Consider the following 14750-nt stretch of genomic DNA (forward strand, 5'->3'; position numbering starts at 1 on the left):
TAAATATTTTCTTTAGCTCTTCATATACCATATCCCAGAAGCTCTTAATTTTAACACAGGTCGACCACATATGTAGTAGCATCCCCTCTACTTGGTTGCACCTCCAACATATTTTTTATTTTGTTTTATACATTTTGAATATTTTGCTTGGTGTTAAATACCATCTGTAAAACATCTTTAACAAGTTTTAGAAATTACCTTTGTCTTATTTTGTATTAATCATTATCTAATATTGAAATTTCACTTGCAAAACCTTTTTTAAAAATCTGCTTTAAACACCTCATTTAGCTTGTGGTACTGAATCCACCCTGTCAGGCAATGCTTTATTTCCTTATGATTTTTTCAATTTCAATTTGTTATCATTTTTTGCCCAACTTCCAGAACATGCACTCAGAAAACGGGGCCTTCCCAATAGGACGCCTGGTGCAAGCTAATGACTTCCTAAAAATTATTGCAACCCCACCTCCCTGCCAACATGACCTGGGTTGCTGTGCGTAAGAGAGACTGGTGGACAAGCAGCGGTAAGGACAGGCCCAATAAAGTTGAACTGTTGTTGTTTAGTCATGTCCGACTCTTCGTGACCCCATGGACCAGAGCACGCCAGGCACTCCTGTCTTCCACTGCCTCCCGCAGTTTGGTCAGACTCATGTTAGTAGCTTCGAGAACACTGTCCAACCATCTCGTCCTCTGTTGTCCCCTTCTCCTTGTGTCCTCAATCTTTCCCAACATCAGGGTCTTTTCCAGGGAGTCTTCTCTTCTCATGAGGCGGTCAAAGTATTTGAGCCTCAGCTTCAGAATCTGTTCTTCCAGTGAGCACTCAGGGCTGATTTTCTTCAGTCCATGGGACTCTCAAGAGTCTCCTCCAGCACCATAATTCAAAAGCATCAATTCTTTGGCGATCAGCCACCTTTATGGTCCAGCTCCCACTTCCAGACATCACTACTGGGAAAACCATAGCTTTAACTATATACAGATCTTTGCCAGCAAGGTGATGTCACACTCTTAAAAAATAAATGGGACATAATATGCCTACAAGAGACTCATGTAATTAGAAAACATAAAAGAGTGCTAATTAAGAAAAAAAATTAGGTGATGAATTTATTTCCTCAGATGTTGTAAAAAAAGAGGTGTAATTATTTACACAAACCCAATATTAAATCCGGAGTATGTATTTAAGGATGAAGAAGGAAGAATGATGGTGATAAAGGTAAAGAAAAAAGAAAAAATATTTTTTGTTGGAATATATGCAGCAAATGATAAGAAAACAGAATTTTATCAAAAACTGGAGGAAAAGTTACTGGACGAAAATATTATATTAATGGGAGATTTAAATGGAGTTACTTCGCTGGAGATGGATAGGACAATGCATGAGACAGAGAGTAAAGAAGGAAGATTGCCGCAAACCTTTTTTGCAGTTGGTAGAAAATCTCAAGCTCCAGGATGAATGGAGGGTTAAACACCAAAATGAAAAGCAATTTACACAACACTCAGAAGCAAAAAATTCATTGGGGAGAATTGATGCAATATGGGTATCGAAAGGTTTATTATTAAAGATTAGGAAAGTGGAAATCTATTCAAAAACAGTATCGGACCACAACCCTACTACATTAGAAATAAGAGAAGGAAGGAAAATAATAAGAAGATGGAGAATCAATGAATCCATCCTAAATGATGAGAAAATATTAGAAAAGGTGAAGGCGACCCTAAGAGAATATTTTGAAAACAATTTGAATCAGGAAACAGATCTTAATATCGTTTGGGATGCAAGTAAGGTGGTAATATGAGGCTTCTTCATCCAGCAAAATATAATCCAAAGAAAAGAAAGGGAAAAGAATTTGGAAAAAATTCTCAAGGAGATAAGGGAGAATGAGAAAGAATTGGCTAAAAACCCAAAGCAGAAATACCCCCCCCCAAAAAAAAAAAATTACCGTAAGATATTACAAATGCAGCTTTCCATGATTTTGAATTATGAAGAAAAAAAAAAAGATAAAAGTATTAAGACAAAATATTTTTAAATTTGCCAAAAACCAGGCAGGCTGCTTGCTTGGCAATTAAAGAAAAAACAAAAGGAGACAATAATAGAGAAATTGATAGAGGAAGGAAAAACAATAGAAGAACCCAAAGAAATTTGCAAAAAATCTGCAAACTATTATAGGAAACTATATCAAGCAGAAGAGGGAGATCAAGAAGAGATGAAAAAATACCTAGCACAGAACAGACTTCCAATGATAGCTTGTGGAAAAATTGAGCAATTAAACTTACCAATAACAATGATGGTGGTGCAACAACCAATTTCAAAAGCAAAGACAGGAAAATCTCCAGGTACAGACGGCCTGTCGGCAGCGTATCATAAGAAACTAGAAGATATATTGTCAGAACCAATGAAAACAGCTATGAATGGAATTTTAAAAGAAGGAAGCAAAATCATGGGAAGAAGCATTTATCACTCTGATACCTAAACAAGGAATGGACCTGACGTCAATCAGAAATTATAGACCTATATCATTATTAAATAATGATAAAATATTCACTGATATCCTAGCCAACAGATTAAAAAGAGTATTGAATTAAATCATATATAAGGATGAGGCAGGCTTTCTCCCAGGCAGACATGTGCATAGCAACATGAGATATAATAGATGTCTTAGAATATCTGGAAGCAAGAATTGATTTTTTAAAAAGCCAGCTTGATGCTGGTAGATGCTGAAAAGGCCTTTGACAACATCTCTTGGAGATTTATGAAAAAATCTATAGAAAGCACAGGATTTGAGGAAAATTTCAGCAGGGGTATCAAGGCCATATACCGAAATAAGAGAGCTAAACTGATTTTAAATAATGAGGTGACAGAAGAATTTAAGATAAACAAGGGGACTAGGCAAGGCTGCCCTCTTTCACCCTTATTATTCATTATAGTATTAGAACTTCTAGCGATTGCAATAAGGAAAGACCAAGACATAAAAGGTATAACAGTGGGCAGGTACAAAAAAATAATAGAAAGGATCCTTGAATTTGTAAAAGTGGCAGGATTTAAATTTAACAAAAACTAGACCAGTATGCTAGCAAAGAATATGCCTGTACAGGAAAAAGAATTACAGAAGATTTCAGGATTGACGATAGTAAATAAGAGTAAGACTAAATATCTGGGAGGGACTTCCGGGTTGAGCGCCATCAGTTATGGCGGCTTCCCTCTGAACAGCGGAGGGGAGAGCTCTGAGAAAGACGGGGTTCTACCGCTACGGCGACGCGGTGAGCCCGTGAAATCGTAGGCGGAGGAAGCCTATGACCGTGGGACTTGGCAGGCACCATTAGTGCTTCCCCAAAATGTCTCTGGAACCCAGTAAGGGTCCCGGAGTGTGGCGGGAGCTGGCGCTGTGCTGAGAGTCGATCGCTACTTCCTCGGAGCGACGTCGCACAGCTGTAACCGGAGAGCGCTCAGCTTCTTCTTGGGACAATTTGGATTACAAAAGAAGCATCCGTGAGTAGGGGAAATACAAAAATTTTAAAGGATACAAGTATATAAATTCGGAAAAGATTTGGGACTTAAAGCAAAGAATGTAAATTTGGAACCGAAGCGGTAAGGTCTAAACAGGAAGTCAGCCTTCCGCCTGTAAATAGTTGAAAGCAAAGACTTTGTGTGCTAAAACCTAAAAAAGGGATTTAAAGGATTAAAATCTGAAGTCCCGGGAAGGATCTACCCCCCCTCGGGAGGCAGGGAAAGAGGGGGGAAGCTCAGAAACTTTTATTACCTGCGTGGAGAAGAGGCTTCTAATATTGGAAATCACCGCTCGGACCCCCGGTCCTGAGCTGTCAAACTGAAAGCAAACCTCGGAAAGAGATTGCGGAAAGTGTTTAAGGGAATTTTACTGCTGCAAACGGACTAACTTTGTTACTGAGAACTTTGGATATTCTAAAAGGGACAATATTGCTACTAAGTTGTGGTGAGCGAAAAGATGGGAGACATTTTAACTTTCTCCACTTCGGGACTACTGTGTCCCCCTGGTGGGCATTGAGACTGTTACAAAGTAAACAAAGCAACTGAGGAACTTTCCACTGTTTCTCTTTTGAAGCTGATAATAAGTTGCAGCTGCAAAGTGGCCTTGAGACAATCTGGTATGTTATGGCAGAGGGAAAAGGGAAAATAGACCAGTTTCAAGAGAAAACCATGAGATCCGGCAAATCTTTTCTCACGGGAAGGAGAGGATCTATTCCTGACTCAACAGGAGGTGCCTCTGCACAACCCAAATTAAAAGGGATGTCTTCAACAGAAGAACTTATAAATGCAGGATTTGCAAAACTTCAAGGATCAATAGACAGACTGACAGAAGAGGTTGCAGAAACAAATAAAAGGGTAGCAGAAGCATCATCTAAAATAGACCAGAACACTGCAAGTATCAAGCAAAACACAGACTCAATTAAAGAATTGCTGGAGGAATCTGCCAAAACAAGGAAGATAGCAGAAGAAGCAAGGGAGGCCGTAGCTGCTACAGAGGAAAGAATACCACCGATTAACAGACAACTTGAGGACCATAGAGCAAGATTTTCTATGATCGAACTGAAAGATAAGCAAACCAATTTGAGAATCAGAGGAGTGCCAGAAATTGAAAAAGAGGGTCTAAGTGATCTTCTTACACAAGAATTCGCAAAATTTTGGGAATTGGACTTGCAAAAAGAAGAATTCAAGATAGTAAGTGCCTTTCGACTTGGCAAAACAAGTAGAAGAATAAAAATAAGAGACTGTTTGATTACGTTCAGATCCAAAGAAGAAAGGGATAAGATTTTGGGACTGCACTTCCAAAAACCGTTGGAAATAAACCAATCAAGAGCTGAAATTTTCAAAGATATCCCGAAACATCTTCTGGACCTTAGGTCCAACTACAGAGACTTGGTCACTCAGTTGAGAAAGAACAACATTATCTTCAGGTGGGAATTCCCCGAAGGACTTTCTTTCAGCATTAAAGGAAGAAAGATAAAAATAAGATCAGTGGAAGATAAAGACAAATTTCTGGAAGTCTACGAGGAGGATTTACAGAAAGGAACTTTAAAAGGAACAGACCCGTCGGACTCACTAGAGGAGAGGAGGAAAGATGTTGCAGAAGCAATATTGAATCTGAACTTGGAAAAGAAGACACCACCGGGATCGGAAGAGAAAGAGAAGACTTTGGGTGCATCTGGAGGAACATAACAGAATAAACACACCATGTCTCTGCAACTTTTAAGTTGGAATTGTAACAGTTTGAACTCGGTTAGAAAGAGGAAATCGATCTTTCACATTCTAAAAAAAGAACAATTGGACTTGATTTGTTTGCAGGAAACACATGTGACTAGGCTCCACAGGAAAATTTTAATCAATAAAAGATTGGGTCAAGAATTTATCTCATCGGACAAGGTTAAAAAGAGGAGTTGTAATTTACGCCAAAGAGAGTCTGTCACCAAAGTTTATTTTTAAGGATGAACAAGGAAGATATATGGCAATTGAAATTCAGCAGCATGGACAGAAATATTTGATAGTAGGTGTATATGCACCAAATGAAGGAAAATCCGAGTTTTTTAAGAAGTTGCATGAGACATTGACAGACTATTTGGAGTACAGTGTGATTTTGATGGGAGATATGAATGGAGTAGTTTCTACAAACATGGACAAGGCACAACGGCAGGTAGTCACCAAAGATGGGAGACTACCAAAAACTTTCTTTGAATTGACTGATAACTTGGACTTGGTTGACATCTGGAGAACTAAAAACCCTTTAGGAAGAGAGGGAACCCTCTTTTCTGAAGCCAAAATGACTTGGACACGAATTGACCAAATTTGGATCACTAGAGGACTGGCTCCGAGGACAAAAAAAGTGGAAATCTGCCCAAAGACTTGCTCTGACCATAATGCAGTAAAGATGGTGATGAACTTACTACCAACTGGTTCCTTTAGATGGAGGATGAATGACACTCTGTTTAGAGATGAGGAAATAACCAAAAAAGGCCCAGAAAACCCTGAAAGATTATTTTGAGATAAATTTGAACACTACGGTGGAGAAAAGAACAGTTTGGGACGCAAGCAAAGCTGTTATAAGAGGGTTCTTGATACAACAGAACGCACTCAAGAAGAGATTACAACAGGAAAAGAGAGAAAAGATTTTGGAAAAGATCAAGGAAGGAGAAAAGAGATTGAGAACAAAACCAAAATCACAGGAAATTTTAAGAGAGATAAAGTTATATCAAGTTCAATATATGCAAATGATAAACCAAGAGATTGAATGGAAGATTAGACAAATGAGACAAAGAACTTTTGAGTCAGCAAATAAATGTGGGAAGTTATTGGCGTGGCAAATGAAGAAGAGACAGAAACTGAATACGATAACAAATTTGGAAGTGGAAGGAAGAATTATACAGAACCCAGTGGAAATTAGGAGTGCTTTTCAAAAATATTTTAAACAGCTATATTCTCAACAACCACAGAAGGAAGTGGATATAGAGGAATTTTTGAAAGTGAATGGGCTACCGAAAATATCTCAAGAAAACAGATCTAAATTGAGCTATAAAATAACAGAACAAGAGGTTGAGAGTGCCATTCAGAATATGCAATTGGGCAAATCTCCGGGACCTGATGGGTTGACTTCGAGATACTATAAATCATTGAAAGACTGGTTAATTCAGCCTTTGAAGGAAGTCTGTAACGACATACTACAGGGGAAAGGGGCACCAGAAACGTGGAAAGAAGCTTTTGTGACACTTATACCAAAGACAGAATCTGAAAAGCACCAACTTAAGAACTACCACCCTATATCATTGCTTAATGTGGATTACAAAATCTTTGCAGACATTTTGGCTAGAAGATTAAAGAAAGTCTTAGTAGAGGAGATTCACAAGGACCAAGCAGGCTTTCTCCCAGGAAGGCATTTATCTGATAATGTGAGGAATGTAATAGACATTCTGGAACTTTTACAGGAAAATATAAACACAAAAGCAGTTTTGATATTTGTGGACGCAGAGAAAGCCTTTGACAATATTTCTTGGAGCTTTATGAAGAAGAATCTCCAAGGAATGGGGGTAGGCGAAGAATTTGAAAATGGTATAGGTGCAATCTATTCTGAATAAAAAGCTAGACTAATTGTTAATAACGTTGTGACAGAGGAGTTCAGAATAGAAAAAGGAACACGACAAGGTTGCCCAATTTCCCCATTGCTTTTTATATCAGTCCTGGAGGTGCTGCTGAACATGATAAGAAAGGACCAATTGGTTAAAGGGATACAGGTCAGAGCTAAACAGTATAAATTAAGAACATTTGCAGATGACCTAGTTTTGACAATACAGGAGCCAGAATCTAGTGTGAAAAGAGTCTTAGAACTGATTCAGGAGTTTGGTCAATTGGCAGGTTTTAAACTGAATAAGACAAAAACAAAGGTTTTGAAAAAGAACTTAACAGAAATTGAGAAAGAGAGGTTTCAGAATGAGACAGGGTTGACAGTGGTAAAAAAAGTAAAGTATTTGGGAATTATTATGACAGCAAAAAATGGGAATTTATATAAAGATAATTATGATAAATGCTGGATGGAGATAAAGAAAGATCTAGAAATATGGTCAAATTTGAAACTCTCACTATTGGGTCGTATTGCTGTGATAAAGATGAATGTATTGCCAAGAATGTTATTTTTATTCCAGACATTGCAGATTATTGACAAAACTGACTGTTTCAAGAAGTGGCAGAAAGACATATCTAGATTTGTCTGGCAGGGCAAAAAGCCAAGGATAAAATTTAAAATTTTAATGGATGTAAAGGAAAGAGGAGGCTTTGCCCTGCCAGACTCTACTATGAAGCAGCAGCTTTCTGCTGGTTGAAGGAATGGCTACTTCTTGAAAATACAGATATATTGGATCTAGAAGGATTTAACAATGTCTTTGGTTGGCATGCGTATCTATGGTATGACAAAGTTAAAGTGCATAGAATGTTTAAAATTCACATTGTTAGGAAAGCACTGTTTAATGTATGGACTAGATATAAAGACTTATTCGAAAATAAGACCCCAAGGTGGTTGTCACCAATGGAAGCAAAAGCTTTAAAAAGACCCAATATGGAGGCCAATTGGGCAAAATATTGGGAGATCTTAGAACAAGATGGAGACAAATTGAAACTGCAGAGTTTTGACAAATTAAAAAGTAGAGTCCGTGATTGGCTTCATTACCATCAGATAATGGAGGCTTATAAATTGGACAGAAAAATTGGTTTCCAGGTGGAAAAATCAAAATTGGAAACAGAACTGCTAGAACCCAAAACTAAGATTTTGTCAAGAATGTATAACTTGCTGTTGAAATGGAATACACAGGATGAGGAAGTGAAATCAGCAATGATTAAGTGGGCACAAGATGTAGGTCACAATATAATGCTAGCTGACTGGGAACGGTTATGGACCACTGGTATGAAATTCACGGCATGTAATGCCTTAAGAAAGAATATTATGAAAATGATATACAGATGGTACATGACACCAGTCAAGTTAGTAAAAATTTATCATTTGCCCGATAATAAATGTTGGAAATGTAAAGAAACTGAAGGTACTTTCTTTCACCTTTGGTGGACGTGCCCAAGGATTAAGACCTTCTGGGAGATGATCTATAATGAATTGAAAAAAGTGTTTAAATACACCTTCCCGAAGAAACCAGAGGCCTTTCTCCTGGGCATGGTCGGCCAACAGGTGCATAAGAAGGATAGGACATTTTTTATGTATGCTACAACAGCAGCAAGAATACTCATCGCACAGTATTGGAAGACACAGGAACTACCCACACTGGAAGAATGGCGGATGAAAGTTATGGACTATATGGAATTGGCTGAAATGACCGGCAGAATCAGAGACCAGGGAGAAGAGACGGTGAAAGAAGATTGAAGGAAGTTCAAAGATCATCTACAGAAACACTATAAGATAATGAATGTTTGATGACACCAGATTGAATGTATAAGGTTATTAGTAAAAGGTTTAAAGATCAAAAAAGACCCAATATTTTAAGATATAAGAAAATTAAGTTATATTAAGATATTAAAATTAAGACAAAATTAAATCAAGACAGAGGGAAGGATTTTGCTGATTGAATATATGATTTGGAATACAGAGATGGGAGGTCTGGGGAGGTCGGAGAAATAAGTTAATGCAAGGAATATAATGAGGATAAAACTGTTTTTATTTTCTGTGTTTCTTTTTTGATATTTTTCGCTGTTTTGTGTTTGTGTGTTATTGTATTTTTCTATTTTTGTTGTGCTGTTGTTTATTTTTGTTGTTTTATATTTTCTGTAAAACTTAATAAAATATTATTTGCATAAAAAAGACTAAATATCTGGGAATCTCATTGACGAATAAAAACAGCAACTAATTTAAGGATAATTATATACAAATCTGGAAAGAAATTAAAAGGGATCTGGAAATTTGGAACAAACTAAAATTCTGTGGTAGGATATCAGTAGTGAAAATGAATGTGCTTCCTAAAATGATGTTTTTATTTCAAATGATACCAATTATTGGAGGCGTAGGATGCTTTGAATTATGGCAAACAGATTTATCAAGATTTATTTGGCAATATAAAAATACCAAGAATTAAACACAAATTATTAAAAATACAGGTGGATTGGCACTACCTGATCTAAATTTGTATTATTATTTGGCCTGTCTAAACTGGTTAAAAGAATGGATGATATTATAAAATGTAGACATATTGGACTTAGAAGGGTTTGACAACTGTTACAGGTGCCATGCCTACCTAGGATATGAAAAGGTGAAAGTCCACAGAGGATTTCTTAATCATATTATAAGAAAATCAATATATAGAGTATGGGAATATAAAGAGTTATTAGAACCCAAAACACCATGGTGGCTCTCACCTTTAGAGGTGATAGGAGTGAAAAGGAAAAATATGGAATTGAACTGGGCAGTTCCCTCACTGACATCTGATGGAAGGACATTCCACAGGGTGGGCGCCACTACCGAGAAGGCCCGCAGCCTGGTTTACTTTAAGCTCACTTCTTGTACTGAGGGAACCGCCAGAATGTCCTCAGCGCTGGACCTCAGTGTCCGGGCTTAAAGATGGGGGTGAAGACGCTCCTTCAGGTATACTGGGCCAAGGCCGTTTAGGGCTTTAAAGGTCAGTACCAACACTTTGAATTGTGCTCAGAAATGTACTGGGAGCCAATGTAGGTCTTTCAGGGCTGGTGTTATGTGGTCTTGGATTAGTTGCAGTTTCCAGGTCACCTTCAAAGGTAGCCTCACACAGAGCATGTTGCAGTTGTCCAAGTAGGAGATAACTAGAGCATGCACCACTCTGGTGAGACAGTCCACGGGCAGGTAGGGTCTTAGCCTGCGTATCAGGTGGAGCCGGTAGACAGCTGCCCTGGACAAAGAATTGACCTGCGCCTCCATGGACAGCTGTGTGTCCAAAATGACTCCCAGGTTGTGCACCTGGTCCTTCAGGGGCACAGTTGCCCCATTCAGGACTAGGGAGTCCCGCACACCTGCCCGCCCCCTGTCCCCCAAAAACCGTCTTGTCAGGGTTTAACCTCAATCTGTTAGCTGCCATCCATCCTGCAACTGCCTCCAGACACTTCACTGCCTTCACTGGTTCTGATTTAAAAGAGAGATAGAGCTGGGTATAATCTGCATACTGATGAACACCCAGCCCAAACCCCCTGATGATCTCTCCCAGCAGGCCCTGATGGCACAGGTGATTCCGTTAAATTACGAACCACTTGAGTCTTCTGCTGCTGTTTTCTGCTGATGCAATAGAGGCAGTGAATAAGGTCATCTTTGCCATCACTATCGCCACTTGGTAGGCTCAGCTTTGAGCTCTAAGCTGTGTCTGGTCTGATTCAGAATGAGTTAGAATAGAATAGAATAGAATAGAATAGAATAGAATCATAGAGTTGGAAGAGACCACAAGGGCCATCGAGTCCAACCCCCTGCCAAGCAGGAAACACCATCAGAGCACTCCTGACATATGGTTGTCAAGCCTCTGCTTAAAGACCTCCAAAGAAGGAGACTCCACCACACTCCTTGGCAGCAAATTCCACTGTCGAACAGCTCTTACTGTCAGGAAGTTCTTCCTAATGTTTAGGTGGAATCTTCTTTCTTGTAGTTTGGATCCATTGCTCCGTGTCCGCTTCTCTGGAGCAGCAGAAAACAACCTTTCTCCCTCCTCTATGTGACATCCTTTTATATATTTGAACATGGCTATCATATCACCCCTTAACCTCCTCTTCTCCAGGCTAAACATGCCCAGCTCCCTTAGCCGATCCTCATAAGGCATCGTTTCCAGGCCTTTGACCATTTTGGTTGCCCTCCTCTGTACACGTTCTAGTTTGTCAGTGTCCTTCTTGAACTGTGGTGCCCAGAACTGGACACAGTACTCCAGGTGAGGTCTGACCAGAGCAGAATACAGTGGCACTATAACTTCCCTTGATCTAGATGCTATACTCCTATTGATGCAGCCCAGAATTGCATTGGCTTTTTTAGCTGCCGCGTCACACTGTTGGCTCATGTTAAGTTTGTGGTCAACCAAGACTCCTAGATCCTTTTCACATGTACTGCTCTCAAGCCAGGTGTCACCCATCTTGTATTTGTGCCTCTCATTTTTTTTGCCCAAGTGCAATACTTTACATTTCTCCCTGTTAAAATTCATCTTGTTTGTTTTGGCCCAGTTCTCTAATCTGTCAAGGTCGTTTTGAAGTGTGATCCTGTCTTCTGGGGTGTTAGCCACCCCTCCCAGTTTGGTGTCATCTGCAAATTTGATCAGGATGCCCTTGAGTCCATCATCCAAGTCGTTGATAAAGATGTTGAATAAGACCGGGCCCAAGACAGAACCCTGTGGCACCCCACTAGTCACTCTTCTCCAGGATGAAGAGGAACCATTGATGAGCACCCTTTGGGTCCGGTCAGTCAGCCAGTTACAAATCCACTGAGTGGTAGCATAGTCAAGACCGCATTTTACCAGCTTCTTTACAAGAATATCATGGGGCACCTTGTCAAATGCCTTGCTGAAATCAAGGTAGACTACATCCACTGCGTTCCCTTCATCTACCAGGCTTGTAATTCTGTCAAAAAATGAGATCAGGTTAGTCTGACATGACTTATTTTTCAGAAATCCATGCTGACTATTGGTGATCACAGCATTCCTTTCGAGGTGCTCACAGATTGTTTGCTTAATGATCTGCTCCAGAATCTTCCCTGGTATTGATGTTAGACTGACTGGGCGGTAATTATTTGGGTCCTCTCTTTTCCCCTTTTTGAAAATAGGGACAACATTTGCCCTCCTCCAGTCTGCCGGGACTTCGCCTGTTCTCCAGGAATTCTCAAAGATGACTGCCAGTGGTTCTGAGATCACATCTGCCAGTTCTTTTAGAGTTTTCCACCACCGGTACGCTAGGCATCTCAACGATTGTTTCACTGCCCTCAGACAACCATGGGGCTGTCTGGGCTCCATGCAATCAGAGAGGGTGCTTCGAAGCCAGACAGTTGATAGCCCTGGTTAACTCGTATTCCAGCGGGCCACCAGAGAATCATCTGAAAGGCCATCAACGTGGGATAAAATATCCCCTACCACTCTCTGGAAACCATTTGGATCCATTAAGTGGTGGGGGTGGACCATCTGAATTGGTCCCACCTCCCTGCAGAGGGGAAGGGTCGTGGAGAAGTCCAGTTGCACCAAGAAGTGACCTGACCATGGCACTTCTTTTGTTTTACTTAGTGTCAGATCACCCACATCCATAGAGGTAAACACCAGGTCTAAGGCATGTCCATGACTATGAGTTGGGCCAAACTTATTCAGGGACAGTCCTATGGAGGCCTTGATTTCCACGAAGTTCCAAGTGGCCCCTTGTAAGTTTGTGTTGGCATGGATGTTTAAATCCCCTAGGACAGCCAACCACGACCTGAAGCAGCTCGGCCAGGGAATCCTCTACTACCCCACTTCCAGAACATGCACTCAGAAAACTGGCTCCTCCCAATAGGATGTCTGGTGCAAGCATCATCAGTTCTCTGCTCATTTGTATAATTGATATGATCAGCTACAGCTTCCTTGTTCCCAGAAATCTCCAGCAGGTGCCTTCAGAGGTTCAGCCAGAGCTTGGAAGAGAAACCCTCGTTCACTGATGTGATTTTAATACAAAGCACAAGAGTCCCATTTAATTAAATGTTTTAAGGAATATTCTAAACTACTTAGGAATGATACACAGTAGCTTTTGCATTCATTAAAACACCCACCAGGGTGGATTTCTCTTGTGCTCGCAGAATAATAAACACTGGGAAAATAACAAGCAGCATTTCCAGGCGAGAGTCTTCCACACCAATGGCCTTTTGGGGAATGAATTATGCAGCTGCTCCGGTGTTTGAAGGATGCCTCCGGTCTCCTTATGTGAAGGAACTGCTTGCTGTTCCTCAGATCTAAGCAGTAGAAGGGATTATCCAAAATAGGTAAGTACAGATGGGCAAAGGGCCACATTTTGCACTTGGCTAGGGATGGTAAAGAGAATTTCCATGATTTGTGATAGAAGGCAGTGCAATGCATATCTGAAAGCAAATTGAGAGCAGAGCGAAGTCAAAGTCCTTTAGAGATATTTCTGTTTCCAGGAGCAGCAAGGATGGGCAATTTCAGAATCACTCCGAAAATGAGACTGGCAGGAACGTGTCCTTGAAATAATACCTCTTGCTTTCCTGGAAGGAGAATGGAGAGATGGGGTGGGGGTGGGGATATGAAGATAAGAGTGGCATCTGTAGCTCCACCCACTTTGGCCCCACGCAATATCTTAGAATCATAGAATCATAGAATCATAGAATCATAGAATCATAGAATCATAGAGTTGGAATAGACCACAAGGGCCATCGAGTCCAACCCCCTGCCAAGCAGGAAACACCATCAGAGCACTCCTGACATATGGTTGTCGAGGCTCTGCTTAAAGACCTCCAAAGAAGGAGACTCCACCACACTCCTTGGCAGCAAATTCCACTGTCGAACAGCTCTTACTGTCAGGAAGTTCTTCCTAATGTTTAGGTGGAATCTTCTTTCTTGTAGTTTGGATCCATTGCTCCGTGTCCGCTTCTCTGGAGCAGCAGAAAACAACCTTTCTCCCTCCTCTATGTGACATCCTTTTATATATTTGAACATGGCTATCATATCACCCCTTAACCTCCTCTTCTCCAGGCTAAACATGCCCAGCTCCCTTAGCCGTTCCTCATAAGACATCGTTTCCAGGCCTTTGACCATTTTGGTTGCCCTCCTCTGGACACGTTCCAGTTTGTCAGTGTCCTTCTTGAACTGTGGTGCCCAGAACAGGACACAGTACTCCAGGTGAGGTCTGACCAGAGCAGAATACAGTGGCACTATTACTTCCCTTGATCTAGATGCTATACTCCTATTGATGCAGCCCAGAATTGCATTGGCTTTTTTAGCTGCCGCGTCACACTGTTGCCTCATGTCAAGTTTGTGGTCAACCAAGACTCCTAGATCCTTTTCACATGTACTGATCTCAAGCCAGGTGTCACCCATCTTGTATTTGTGCCTCTCATTTTTTTTGCCCAAGTGCAATACTTTACATTTCTCCCTGTTAAAGTTCATCTTGTTTGTTTTGGCCCAGTTCTCTAATCTGTCAAGGTCATTTTGAAGTGTGATCCTGTCCTCTGGGGTGTTAGCCACACCTCCCAGTTTGGTGTCATCTGCAAATTTGATCAGGATGCCCTTGAGTCCATCCTCCAAGTCGTTGATAAAGATGTTGAATAAGACCG

This window comes from Podarcis tiliguerta, assembly GCF_965153285.1.
Source record: "Podarcis tiliguerta genome assembly, chromosome: 8".
Lineage (NCBI taxonomy): Eukaryota > Metazoa > Chordata > Lepidosauria > Squamata > Lacertidae > Podarcis > Podarcis tiliguerta.